General features: G+C 36.5%; 2 pseudogenes; one reads left to right on the top strand and one right to left on the bottom strand.

Annotated features, from left to right (window-relative positions):
• Positions 1-4,702: 4,702 nt before the first annotated feature.
• Positions 4,703-5,632, bottom strand: LOC131998620 (olfactory receptor 4Q3-like; annotated as a pseudogene).
• Positions 5,633-6,207: 575 nt separating this feature from the next.
• LOC131999305 (vacuolar protein sorting-associated protein 29-like) overlaps positions 6,208-14,579 on the top strand; it is a 27,275-nt pseudogene continuing 18,903 nt past the window's right edge.

Genomic DNA, 14,579 nt, shown 5'->3' with positions numbered 1-14,579 from the left:
AGGAAGACACAAAGAAATTGAAAAAATATTCCACCCTCATGGATTAGAAGAACAAATATTTTGAAAACGTTTATGCTACCTAAAGCAATCTATACATTTAACATAAATTCTATAAAAATATCATCAATTTTCTTCAAAGAAATGGAACAAATAATCCTAACATTTATGTGGAATCAGCTTTGTAGTAAAGCTTGAAATAAGACCATGTGATGCCCCCAGTTTTGTTTTTCTTTTTCAACATTTCCTTACCAATTCAGGGTCTCTTCTGATTCCATACAAATTTTAGGATTGTTTGCTTCAGCTCTTTGAAAAATGCCAGTGGAATTTTGATCAGAATGGCATTGAAAGTATAGATTTCTCTAGTCAGTATAGACATTTTAACAATGTTTATTCTTCTGATCCATGAACATGGAATGGTTTTCCATCTTTTTGTGTCTTCCTCAATTTCTTTCACGAGTGTTCTGTAGTTCTTTGAGTACAGATCCTTCAATGGATGAATGCATAAGGAAAATGTGGTCCATATATACTATGGAGTATTAGGCCTCCATCAGAAAAGATGAATACCTAACTTTTGTATCAACATGGACAGAACTGGAAGAGATTATGCTGAGTGAAATAAGTCAAGCACAGACAGTCAATTATCATATGGTTTCGCTTATTTGTGGAGCATAAGGAATAACATGGAGGACATAGGGAGATGCAAAGGAGAAGGGAATTGGGGTAAATTGGTGGGGGAGATGAGCCATAAGAGACTGTGAACTCTGAAAAACAATATGAGGGTTTTGGAGGGGTGAGGGTGGGAGGTTGGGTGAGCCTGGTGGTAGGTATCATGGAGGGCATGTATTGCATGGAGCACTGGGTTTGGTACATAAACAATGAATTCTGGAACACTGAAAAGAAATTTAAAAAATAAATAAAATTTTTTTTTAAATTTAAAAAATTTATATGGAATCAGAAAAGACCCCAGACGGGGCGCCTGGGTGGCTCAGTGGTTTAAGCCGCTGCTTTCAGCTCAGGTCATGATCTCAGGGTCCTGGGATCGGGTCCCGCATCGGGCTCTCTGCTCAGCAGAGAGCCTGCTTCCCTCTCTCTCTCTCTGCCTGCCTCTCCATCTACTTGTGATTTCTCTCTGTCAAATAAATAAATAAAATATTTAAAAAAAAAAAGACCCCAGACAGCCAGAGGAATGTTTAAAAAGAAAACCAATCTTGGCAGCATCACAATTCCAGACTTCAGGCTCTATTACAAAGTCGTAATCATCAAGACAATATGGTGTTGGCACAAAAACAGATACATAGATCAATGGAACAGAATAGAGAGCCCAGAAATGGACCCTCAACTCTATAGCCAACTGATCTTTGACAAAACAGGAAAGAATGTTCAATGGAAAAAAGACAGTGGTGTTGGGAAACAAATGGTGTTGTGAAAATTGGACAGCCAGATGCAGAAGAATGAAACTGGACCATTTCCTTATACCACACACAATAATAGACTCAAAATGGATGAAAGACCTCAATGTGAGAAAGAAATCCATCAAAATCCTGGATGAGAACACAGGCAGGAACCTCTTCAATCTCAGCCACAGCAACTTCTTCCTAGGAACACTGCCAAAGGCAAGGGAAGCAAAGACAAAAATGGACGATTGGGACTTCATCAAGATGAAAAGCTTCTGCACAGCAAAGGAAACAGTCAACAAAACCAAAAGACAACTCACAGAATGGGAGAAGATATTTGCAAATGACCTATCAGATAAAGGGCTAGTATCCAAAATTCATAAAGAATTTATCAAACTCAACCCTTAAAGAACAAATACTCCAATCAAGAAATGGGCAGAAGACATGAACAGACATTTCTGCATAGAAGACATACAAATGGCCAACAGACACATGAAAAAGTACTCAGCATCACTCAGCGTCAGGGAAATGCAAATCAAAGCACAATGAGATACCACCTCACACCAGTCAGAATGGTTAAATTAACGAGTCAGGAAATTACAGATGCTGGTGAGGATGCAAAGAAAGGGGAACCCTCCTACACTTTGGTGGGAATGCAAGCTGGTGCAGCCACTCTGGAAAACAGTATGGAGGTTCCTTGAAAAGCTTAAAGTAGAGCGATTCTACAACCCAGCAATCTCACCATTGGGTATTAACCCCAAAGACACAAATGTAGTGATCCAAAGGGGCAGATGCACCCAAATGTTTATAGCAGCAATGTCCGCAATAGCCAGACCATGGAAAGAACCTAGATGTCCATCAACAGATGAATGGATAAAGAAGATGTGAGATATAGATATAGATAGATATTTATATCTATATATAGATATGATATAGATATATACTTATATCTATATATAGATATAGATAAATATTGAATACTATGCAGCCATAAAAAAGATGAAATTCTGCCATTTGCAATGATGTGGATGGAACTAGAGGGTATTACGCTAGGTGAAGTAAGTCAATCAGAGAAAGACAATTATCAGATAATCTCTCTGGATATTGACTATAGGCAAAGGACCTCTGTGGAAATGTTGTAGAGTCAAAGAGGAGAATGTGGTCCATACCAGGGATGGTAAGGAAAGTGTGATCCACACAGGGATGCCAACCCCTCCTCACTCATCTTAGTAAGAAATCATCCAAGCTCTTACAAGATCACAGGTATTGCAATATACCTAGTAAATCTTATTATTTGGTGGAGTTTCAAATATTCATTTCCTGAGTTATGTGTTTCAGCTAAGTAATTTTGAAATACTCTCCATCACAACTGATTAGGAAATAAGTGAGCAAATATAAAAATATAGAAAAAATAAAGTCCATCAATATATTATTATTTAGTGAACAGAATTAATCTTTCTTTAGATAAAAGAAGTTGTGAAGATCCAAACATCAGAAATAGATAACCTTAAATATAAATGCTTTTGTGCATGTTCTTAGTGATCTCTTAAAACTGGAGATCTTCTGTAGATAAAATAGGAAAGATGCAATTAGTCCATCTAATTGAGGCAAAGATTTTCTAGAAAGAAAAATATTAGCTTAATCTTAATTATCCAAAATTTTTAGCCTTCCTCTGTGATCATATTATTTTCTGAGTAAACTAATAAAAGTCACTGAAGAAATCTGAGATTGGGGCACCTGGATAGCTCAGCTGGTTGGCGGTCAGACTCGATTTTAGCCGAGGTTATGATCTCAGGGTCCTAAGGTTGAACCCTGCATTGGCCTCTAATCTAGGATGGGAGTTTGCCTTAGTTTCTCTCTCTTGTTTCCCTATGCCCCTCCCTCCACTTGCATTCTTCTCCTTCTAAAATAAATAAATTTTTTTTTTTTTAAAAATCCCAGTTCACTTGTAAAAGTGAAGAATATTCCTGATTTAGGACCCAGGATATTTATAGAGCAATGTCTACAATAGCCAAACTATGGAAAAAACCAAGATGTCCATCAACAGATGAATGGATAAGGATGTAGTATATATACACAATGGAATACTATGCAGCCATCAAAAGAAATGAAATCTTGCCATTTGCAACAACGTGGATTGAACTAGAGGGTATCATGCTTAGCGAAATAAGTCAATCAGAGAAAGACAACTATCATATGATCTCCCTGATATAAGGAAGTGGAGATGCAACATGGGGGGTTAAGGGGGTAGGAGAAGAATAAATGAAACAAGATGGGATTGGGAGGCAGACAAACCATAAGTGACTCTTAATCTCACAAAACAAACTGAGGGTTGCTGGGGAGAGGGGGTTTGGGAGAGGGTGATGGGGTTATGGACATTGGGGAGGGTATGTGCTATGGTGAGTGCTGTGAAGTGTGAAAACCTGGCAATTCACAGACCTGGACCCCTGGGGATAAAAATACATTATATGTTTATAAAAAATAAAATTTTAAAAATAAGAAAAAAAAGTGAAGAATATTATTACCTCTTTCTAAAAATGCCTCCAAGACTTGGAATAACTACTTTAAACCATATATCATGTCTTTCCCCTCCCCCTTTTTTCCTTTACATGTCAGAGCTCTTAAATATTATGGCCAGTTAAAGAGCCAGCTTATACATTTACCCTTTGCTGTAACTCCACTTATAGAAATAGGATGCCTCTTCTAGAGAAACCCCCAGGAGAGAAAATTGGGAGTTTCCAACACTCAGAACTCTCAGGTTTCCTTGCCTTCACATGTAAACTTCACAAAGAGCATGCTCACTTACCTGAACTGAACTCAGGTGCATTTCTAAAATTTGGCACAATATATAACACAGTCCCTAGGTAAACATTAATAGGTAGGGTGGTTAGTGCTGTTTTCAGGCTTTCATCAGAAGAGACTCTAATGGACATGAGAAGGAACCTCCTGACCTAGAAATTGTTACACCCAGATGAGGAAGACAAAAAAGGAGATAACTTCTTTCATTTGAAGAGAATTTAAAAGTGAAATGACATAAATCAAGGAAGACTAGTCATAGACAAAGGGTAGAAGGGTTGATCTTTCAAGGTGTCCTTTTGAACCTACTATTCAATTTCTGGGCCAATAAACTCCCCTTCCTAATATTTAACACCCAATAAAGTCACCATGCCTCAATAACAATCAACACCAATGCATTAAACTTTTGATGCTGGTTTTTATGCCAAAGTCATGGAATTGGTTTCATGCATATATCCATATATAGGATGAGTTCCCCAAAAAGTTATGCTTTCTAAATCACCTCCTTCTGTTCATCCTTTAATATGGCAGAAGGATGCCACATGCTTTTTTTCTCAGCTTCCTCATGGCTGTCTTCATTTCAGCATTTCTGAGTGTGTAGATGAGAGGGTTCAACATGGGAATGATTACTGTGTAAAAGACAGAAAACACTTTATCCACAGAGAAGCTGCAGAAAGGCCTCAGGTAGATGAATACACATGGCACAAATATCCGGCTGACCACTGTTAAGTGGGAGGCACAGGTAGAGAATGCCTTGCACTGGCCCTGGCCAAAGTGAGTTCTGAGGGTGATCAGGATGATGGCATAAGAGAGCAGTAAGACCAAAAAACATACAAGAGATAACAGACCACTGTTTGAGACCATAAGCACCTCTACTACATATGTATCCATGTACGATAGCTGATGACCTGTGGGACATCACAGTAGAAGTTGTCCAGTTCATTAGGGTCATAGGACAGCTGACAGCTGGATCACCAGTGCAACCTGTGTGATAGAGTGGATGAATCCCCCACACCAACAGGGAAAAACCAACTGAAAGCACAGCTGATGTTTCATGACTGTCAGGTAGTACAAAGGATTACATATGGCAACATACCTATCATAGGCCATGACTGTCAGCAGAAACATCTCTCTGGCTTCCAGAAAGAGCCAAGCATCCCTAAAAAGAGATTATCTTGCCTTGATTTAGAAAATCTCCTAATATCTTGGGCATGGTAACACAGCTCAGGCATTGGTCAATAAGGGACAGACGGCCCCAAAAATATTACATAAGAAATTGGAGCAGACAGGCATCAGCTCACACTGTTACCATTATCAAGAGAATTCCTAGAAAAAGTCATGTAAAATAAAGAAAATATTAAGAAAAGAAAGAGTTGTAGCTCCCAGGAAGATGAAAAGTCCAGAAGAACAAATTCTGTCACCTTGGAATCATTTTTTTTCATCAAGTCAAGAATATCAATTGACCGGGGTGCCTGGGTGGCTCAGTGGGTTAAAGCCTCTGCCTTCGGCTCTGGTCATGATCCCAGGGTCCTGGGATCGAGCCCTGCATCTGGCTCTCTGCTCAGCAGGGCTCCTGCTTCCCTTCCTCTCTCTGCCTGCCTCTCTGCCTACCTGAGATCTCTGTCTGTCAAATAAATAAATAAAATCTTTAAAAAAAAAAAAAAAGAGTATCAAGTGACCTAGAGAAAAAAGAATGAAATTGGAACAAGTAAAATTCAACTAAGAAAAAATGTAATAAATAAATGAATGAATGAATGAATAAAATAAAAATAAAATATATTTACTTATTATATATTTATACATATATATATGTATATGAATTAAAAGATACTGAGTTTATATGTTTATATCATATTATAAGATGAAAAACCTAAGTTCTGTGAGGTGGGAAATATACTATCTTGTATAAATAGAATGAGGAATACTTTGCATAACTTTCAACTCCTCATTCCTATAATGTTTTCAAGATGAATTTACAACAAACTAGGGAGGGAGGGAAGGAGACAATGAACCGGATATGAGGTGATCAGAACATGAAAATCATTACACCAATGCATTGACCTCAGGCAAGCTATCAGACCTGAGTTTTATTCTTTGTTTATTCAATCTAATATGAAGATAATAATATCTTCCAACATTGCTTCAAAATCAAATATAATCTGATTATGAACAAAATACACTTACATTAAAAAATCACTCATAGGTGGGATTTAAGAAACAAAACAGATGAACATAGAGGAAGGAAGGAAAAATAAAGTGAGATGAAAAAGAGAGTGAGGCAAACCATAAGAGATACTGAACTCTAGGGAATAAACAGGATTGCTGGAGGGGAGGGGTAGGGGATGGGGTAACTGGGTGATGGGCATTAAGGAACGCACTTGCTGTAATGAGCACTGGGTGTTATATACAACTGATGAATCACTAAATTCTACCCATGAAACTAATAACACAGTATATGTTAGCTACATTGAATTTTTTTAATGTATAGTTGGCTTTGAATTTAATAACATATAGTTATTATTGTTATACATTGTAATTATTGCTATAATTTTAAATAAACTACACTGAATTTAAATAAAAAATCTTTAATGACTTAAGTCCCTCAAAGTGAGACAATATTTTTTTTATTTTATTTTTTAAAAGATTGATTATTTATTTATTTAAGAGAGAGAGTAGTGGGAGTGGGAGAGGGAGAGGGAGAAGAAGACTCCCCACTGAGGAGAAAGCCCAAAGCAGGACTTAGTATCATGACCTGCACTGAAGGCAAACACTTAACTGACTGAGCCCCCCAGGCACCCCTGCTTCTTTTGTTTTTAAGATATATTTATTTTAGGGAGAGAAAGAGTGTAGGGTTGTGGGAACAGGCAGAGGAAGAGGGAGGGAGAGAGAGAGAATCTCCAGCAGACTCCCTCCTGAGTGCAGAGTCTGACCTCAGGACCTGCAGATCCTGACCTGAGCCAAAATCAAAAGTCAGATGCTTAACCAGCTGAGCCAACCAGGTGTCCCACCATGTCCATTTCATAGGAGAAGACAGTATGGGAAATCAAAATTATGCTGTTCTTGGACTTTTCAACAACCATAGGTACACTTAAAAGAAGTAAAGTTTATACTAAGATATTGTTTGTCAATTTCCTCCTGCTCTATATTTATATTCATTCCTGATATTGGGTGGGTATATCTCAGATTACAAATAAAATATTAGAGAACATTGGCACATTCCTTCCCTTGAAGCAGTGAAGAAATAGATGTTTCTCTGTCTAGCTCAGTATATTTTCAATCTACAACTAGCTCTTGGTAAAATATTGAGTGAGACAAAATCTGCATTTTTCTCAAGTCAGTCAGGGAAAGTTATATGATAGTTATTCAGATATTCCAAAAAGAAAAATTCTTAATACCAAGAAATTTCACATTACACGGTATTTCAAGAAGAACATGTGAGAGAGAGATCGGGGGCCCAAGGAACTTTTGGATGTCTTAATTACACCACATATGCAACCATCCTCTTCACCTACCTAAAGACTCAGGTGCCCAGGTACATCTAAAGCTACAATCTGATAAATATGGAAGAAACCACCTCACTGTCTAAATCATTTTGAAAAGAAAAGAAAAGCAAAAAAGACAGGAAACCATTTGCTGTCATATGTACAGCCCTACTTGAGCTCTGAAACAATGGAAATTTTCTAATCTCCTTTGGATATATCAAGGATTGTGAATTTTCATATGGAGATTACATTCATACAGTCAACACACTGTAAAAATATTTTATGAGCAAATGCATCCCAGAATGAAATTGATTATTACATTATTATCATGGGCACTTATTCCATGGGAAGGATCTAGAACTTGATAATCAGATTTCTACTTTTAATAGTTTATTGCATAATACCTATAGTTTGCTGAATACAATCTAAGATCATATACATTTTTTAACAATTTAATTTTATTTTTTTCCATGTTCCAGGACTCCTTGTTTATGTACTACATCCAGTGCTCCATGCAATAGGTGCCTTCCTTAATACCCACCAACAGGCTCAGCCATGCCCCCATCCCCCTCCCCTGCAAAACCCTCAGTTTGTTTCTCAGAGTCCACAGTTTTCATGCTTCATCTCCTCCTCTGACTTATCCCAATTCAGTTTTTTTTCCTTCTCCTAATGTCCTTCATGTTATTCCTTATGCTCCACAAATGAGTGAAACCATATGATAATTGACTCTCTCTGCTTGACTTATTTCATTCAGCATAATCTCCTCCAGTCCCATCCATGTTGATACAAAAGTTGGATATTCATCCTTTCTGATGGCTGTTTAATATTCCATTGTATATATGTACCATATTTTCTGTATCAATTAATCTGTTGAAGAGCATCTTGGCTCTTTCCACAGTTTGGCAACTGTAGACATTGCTGCTATGAACACTGGGGTACATATGGCCCTTCTTTTCACTACATCTGTATCTTTGGGGTAAATACCAAGTAGTGCAATTACAGGGTCATAGGATAGCTCTATTTTTAATTTATGGAGGAATCTTCACATCGTTTTCCAACTGTCTGCACCAAGCTGCATTCCCACCAACAGTGTAAGAGGGTTCCTCTTTCTATACATCCTCTTCAACACTTGTGTTTCCTGTCCTGTTAATTTTGGCCATTCTAACTGGTGTAAGATGGTATCTCAATGTGGTTTTGATTTGAATTTCCCTTATAGCTAATAATGATGAAAGGAATGGATGAAAGATCTCAACATGAGGCAGGAATCTATCAAAATCCTAGAGGAGAACATAGGCAATAACCTCTTTGACATTGGACACGGCAACTTCTCTCAAGACACATCTCCAAAGGCAAAGGAAACAAAAGCAAAAATGAACTTTCAAGATTTCATCAAGATAAAAAGATTCTTCACAGCAAAGGAAACAGTCAACAAAACCAAGAGGCAATACACGGAATAGGAGAAGATATTTGCAAATGACACTACAGACAAAGAATTGATATCCAAGATCTATAAAGAACTCCTCAAACTGAACACCAAAAAAAACAGATAATCATGTCAAAAAATGGGCAGAAGACATGAACAGACACTTCTCCAAAGAAGACATACAAATGACTAACAGACACATGAAAAGATTATATACATTTCTTGTTTTAATGTATAGGTTGGTCTTTCACAGATAATGTGTTCTTTGTCTTCTTCAAATTTCTGATTAATCTCTCCACTTAAAGTATTTCTACATATCATTGATTCTCAACTCAGAGTATATATCAAAATCAACAGGCCCTTTTTACAAATTGCACTTGCTTGAATCCTATCAATTCTAGGTTCTCAGAAGATGAATGATGGGTCTTAAGCATGTCAATTCTGTAACAAAATCTCTATAGATGAGTCATATTTGCACACTCACCTGAATATTACTAGGCCATCAAAAAGAATGAAATATTTCAATTTGCAATTATGAGGATGGAACTAGAGGGTAGTATGCTAAGCAAAATAAGCCAGTCAGAGAAAGACAAATAACATATGACTTCATTCATATATATATGGAATTTGAGGAAAGAAACACATGGACATAATGGGAAGATAAGGGAAAATAAAATAAAATGAAACAGAGAGGAAGGTAAGCCATAAGATACTCTTAACTATGGGAAACAAACGGGATTGCTGGTGGGAAAGTGGGTGGGAGGATGGAATAACTGGGTGATGGGCATTAAAAGGGCACTTCAAGTAATAAGAACTGGGTGTTGTATGCAATTATGAATTACTTAATTTTACCTCTGAGACTAATAATAAAGTATATGTTAATTAAATTGATTTTAAACAATTAAAAAAACCTCAACTGAACATAATCTCTTCATTTATTAATGATGGACAATTAAAATCAAATTAAATGACAATTATTTGTTTTCCTTGCTTTCATGTTGTCTTCTTATCAACAATATTGTAGAATAAATACCCAGACAATAATATGAGAAGAAAATCCTGTAAGTCTGGGCAGACTTAATTAAGGCAAAGCATATTAGAGGATGAAGAAAATGAACTAATTACAGTAGGTGTAGGTAGAGAGTTTATTAATATTTAAGCTAGTCTTCTAGTGTTTCAGGAACTCAGAAGAAATGCAGAATACCAGCACTGCAGGAATGGATCTTGAAAAAATATATATTTTATAGAGTGACATTGCTTGTTAATTTGATGGGTCTCTAGCCTGCCTATTTCTCTTTCATTCTCTGATGGAATAGAGTGGTGGAATGGATTAAAACAAACAAACAAACAAAAAAGACCCATTTATATGATGCCTATAAGAGACTCACCTCAGATACAATGACACAAATAGGCTGAAAGTGAAGTGATGATAAAATATTCGCCATGTAAATGAAAGTAGGGGGAAAAAAAGCTTCAGTAGCAATATTACATCAGATAAAATAGACTTTAAAACAAAGACTGTAACAAGAGACAAAGAAAGATATTACATATTGATGAAAGAATCAATCCAACAAAAGAATACACTGTTTTTTCCTTTTTTAAAATTTAAATTCAATTAGCAAACATATAGTACATTATTAATGTCACATGTAGTATTCAATAATTTACCAGTTGTATATAACACCCAGTGCTCATCACATCACATGACCTTCTTAATGCTCATCACCCAATTATCCTATCTCCTCACCACTCTCTCCTCCAGCAACCATCAGTTTGTATCCTACAGTTAAGGATTTCTCATGGTTTGTCTCCCTCTCTGATGACTTCCCATTCAGTTTTCCCTCCATTCCTTCATGATCCTCTGTGATGATTCTTATAGGCCACATATGAGTGAAACCATATGATAGTTGTTTTTCTCTGACTGACTTATTTCACTCAGCATAATACCCTCCAGTTCCATCCATGTCAATGTAAATGGTAAGTATTCATCCTTTCTAATGGTCAAGTAATATTCCATTGTGTGTGTATGTATATAATATATATATACATACACATATATGTAAAATATATACTTCACATCATTTTTATCTGTTCATCTGTTGATATTGTAAATATTCCTGAACACAACAGTGTGATACCTAAATATATAAAATAAATATTAATAGACAGAGAATAAAAGAAAAACTGATGGTAATACAATAATGTTAGGAGATTTTTAACACTCCACTTACATTAATGAGAGATCAGCCAGACACAAAGTAAATAAGGAAACAATGTCTTTGAATGACACATGGACCAGATACATAGAGAATATTCCAACCAAAAACAATAGAATATATATTCTTTTCAAGTACACATGAACATTCTCCAGAATAGATCACCTTATGACATAAAACAAGCCTTAAAAGACTGAAATCATGCCATGCATCTTTTATGTACACAGTGGTTTGAAACTAGAAATAAACACACACACACACACACACACACACACACACACACAGCTGGGGAAAACATAAACATATGGAAACTAAATGATACTAAACAACCAATGGATCAATGAAGTAATCAAAGATGAAATCAAAAAATACATGGAGACAAATGAAAATAAAAACTCAATGGTCCAAAATCATTAAAACAACAAAAGGAAAGATGGCAGAAGAGTAGAAGACCTAAATTTTGTCTGGTCCCAGGAATTCAGCTAGACAGTTACCAAACCATTATGAATCCCTACAAACTCAAAGGAGATCGAAGAGAAGAGTAGCATAAACTCTATGAACAGAGAAGCAACCACTCCCCAGAAGGTAGGACATAGGGAGAAGTAAATCCAAGGCGATATACAGGAAGATAGACCACAGGAAGAGAGGCAGGCTCCTGGCAAGCAATAGTGCAGCAGTGCACAAAATGAGCTTTTAGAAGTCTGGTCCACTGAGGGATGTCACTGCAGAGACTAAGCAGGGGGCAGGGGGAGGCCTCCCTGGACACTGTGGTCTCAGGATCTGCAGGGTCACAGAAAAACCAGGGGTGCTGGAATTCAGCAGAGCTCCCAGGTATCAGAGTGGGGAAGCTGGTTTAAACACAGAGCTGAGGAGGGGAGTCTCAGCTCAGAGTTACTATAATCCAGGATCCAAGGCACAGTTGGGCCACTACTCTTCAAGCAAGGACCTCACAAGTGGCAGATCCAAGGAGACACCCCCCTTCTTCCACTGGGAGAAGCAGTCAGAAGTGTGCTGCAGGAAACTGCTGGGTTTGGAAACTCCAAACAGAGCCATGCGCCAGAGATAGAAACAGTTGATCACAGGCTGGGTGAACTCAGAGAGAAGCCAGACACCAGGGAGACAGGTGTGATTGACTGCTTTTCTCTGAGGGCTCATTGAAGAGGGGGGACCCCAAACTCTCAGCTTCTCTGGAGCTAGAGATTGGGAGGTTACCATCTTCATTCTCCTCCTCCAAAGCTGTATGGAAAGCTTTCAGAGAACAACAGCTACCTAGAGCAAACCTGAGCAGATTACGTAGCCTGGCACCTGGTAAGAGTGGTGCAATTCTGCCTCAGGAAAGACATTTGAGAATCATTACAACAGGTCCCTCCCCCAGAAGATCAGCTAGAACATCCAGCCAAGACCAAGTCTACTGATCAAAGAGAACTGCAAAACACCAGTGCTAGGAGAATACAACACATAGAATTCATGGCTTTTTCCCCACAATTCTTCATTCTTTCAAAGTTAATGTTTTTTAATTTTAGTGTTTTTTTCTTTTCCTATTTTTTAAAATTTATTCCTCTTACCTATTTTAACCTATTTTAACTATTTCATCTCATCAATATCTTTTTTTAAAACTTTTTAAATTTTCATTTTATAGTCATTTTCTATCTCATCATTGTAGTTAACCTTATTTTCTGTATATAAATGAGTTTTTCTTTCATTAAAATTTTGGAGTACAGTTTCTTCTAACAGAACAAAATATACCCTTAATCTAGTGCATGGCTTTGTTCTAGTCCCAGCCTGATCACTTTCCTCTTTTTTTTTTTACTCTTCCAACCAGTTTCTTATATTATCAATTCCTTTTTTAAAATCATTCTTAATTTTCTCTTTACAACCATATTCCATTCCTCCATTGTGTTTACCCATATATATGTAATTTTAATTTTAAATAAATAATAGAATAATTTAAATAATTAAATTATTTAATTATTTAAATAATTAAATATTTTTAAATAAAGAATGATATATATTTTAAGGAAATATATTTTAAAGAAATATTTTGAAGGAAGAAAGTATGTGTATGTATATATATATATATATATATATATACATATACAGTATGTGTGTGTATATATAAAGACCATATTTGAAAAACCCACAGCTAACATCATATTCAATGGTGAAAAACTGAGAGCTTTCCCTCTAAGGTCAGGAACAAGACAAGAATGTCCACTCTTAACCCTTTTTTTTCAAAAAAGTACCTGAAGGCCTAGCCACAACAATCAGATGAAAGAACAAAAGGCAGGGTGGGGGAGAGAAGGAAGGAGAGGATGAAATGAGGAGAAAGGGAAGTTCATATAATTCTTAAGATGTCATTTATTAAACAAATATTTAATGAGGACCAGTAAATACAATGTATTTTTATCATGTTGATTAATTTGAAGTTGATTAATACCTATTCTTTGTTTTCAAAACTACAATCTGGGAGGAGAGAACAGCTTAGTATACAAATAAGTATAACATAAAGCAGCTGAGGACAAGTGTCATAAGAATCATACACAGATGGTTAAATAAAAATTCATAGATGGAAAAGTTGCTTTGGTTAGGAGAATAAGAGAACATGTTACAGAAAAATGTCATTTGAAATAGATCTTGAAGGATAGATGAGCTTTTGCAGGTATAGATGGAGGTAATAAACATTCTAAATAGACAAAGAGACCACAAAGAAATTAATATTAGAAGCTGAAAGCTATCCAGAGAATGAAATGCTGTCCAATTTACCTATAAAAGGGAGTAAGAAAAGTTAAACAAGAAAAGTAATCTGAAACGAATTTATGAAAAACATGGAAATTTCCAAATAATAAAATCATTGATGTTTTTTGAGCAAGGAAGTAATAAGATCAAGGCGATGTTTTATGAGTTCCTAAGTCCTGAAGTAGTGTAACTAAGAGGTAAAAAAAAGTCTAAATACTACTTTCCCCTTTAGTCTTTCAATGTGAGGACTTTGCTTTAGGAAATTCCTCAAGTGGTCTGTGGTCCACAGACCTCTGTTCCTATGTCATAGACTTTTTTTTCCAAATTATTTTTTATTTATTTTCAGCATAAAAGTGTTCATTATTTTTGCACCACACCCAGTGTTCCATGCAATATGTGCCCTCTCTAATACCCACCATCTGCTTCCCCCAACTTCTCACCCCCCACCCCTTCAACCCTCAGATTGTTTTTCAGAGTCCATAGTCTCTCATGGTTCACCTCCCCTTCCAATTTCCCCCAACTCCCTTCTCCT

This window comes from Mustela nigripes, chromosome 13 (assembly GCF_022355385.1).
Source record: "Mustela nigripes isolate SB6536 chromosome 13, MUSNIG.SB6536, whole genome shotgun sequence".
Lineage (NCBI taxonomy): Eukaryota > Metazoa > Chordata > Mammalia > Carnivora > Mustelidae > Mustela > Mustela nigripes.
This window is presented reverse-complemented; position numbering and strand designations above follow the sequence as displayed.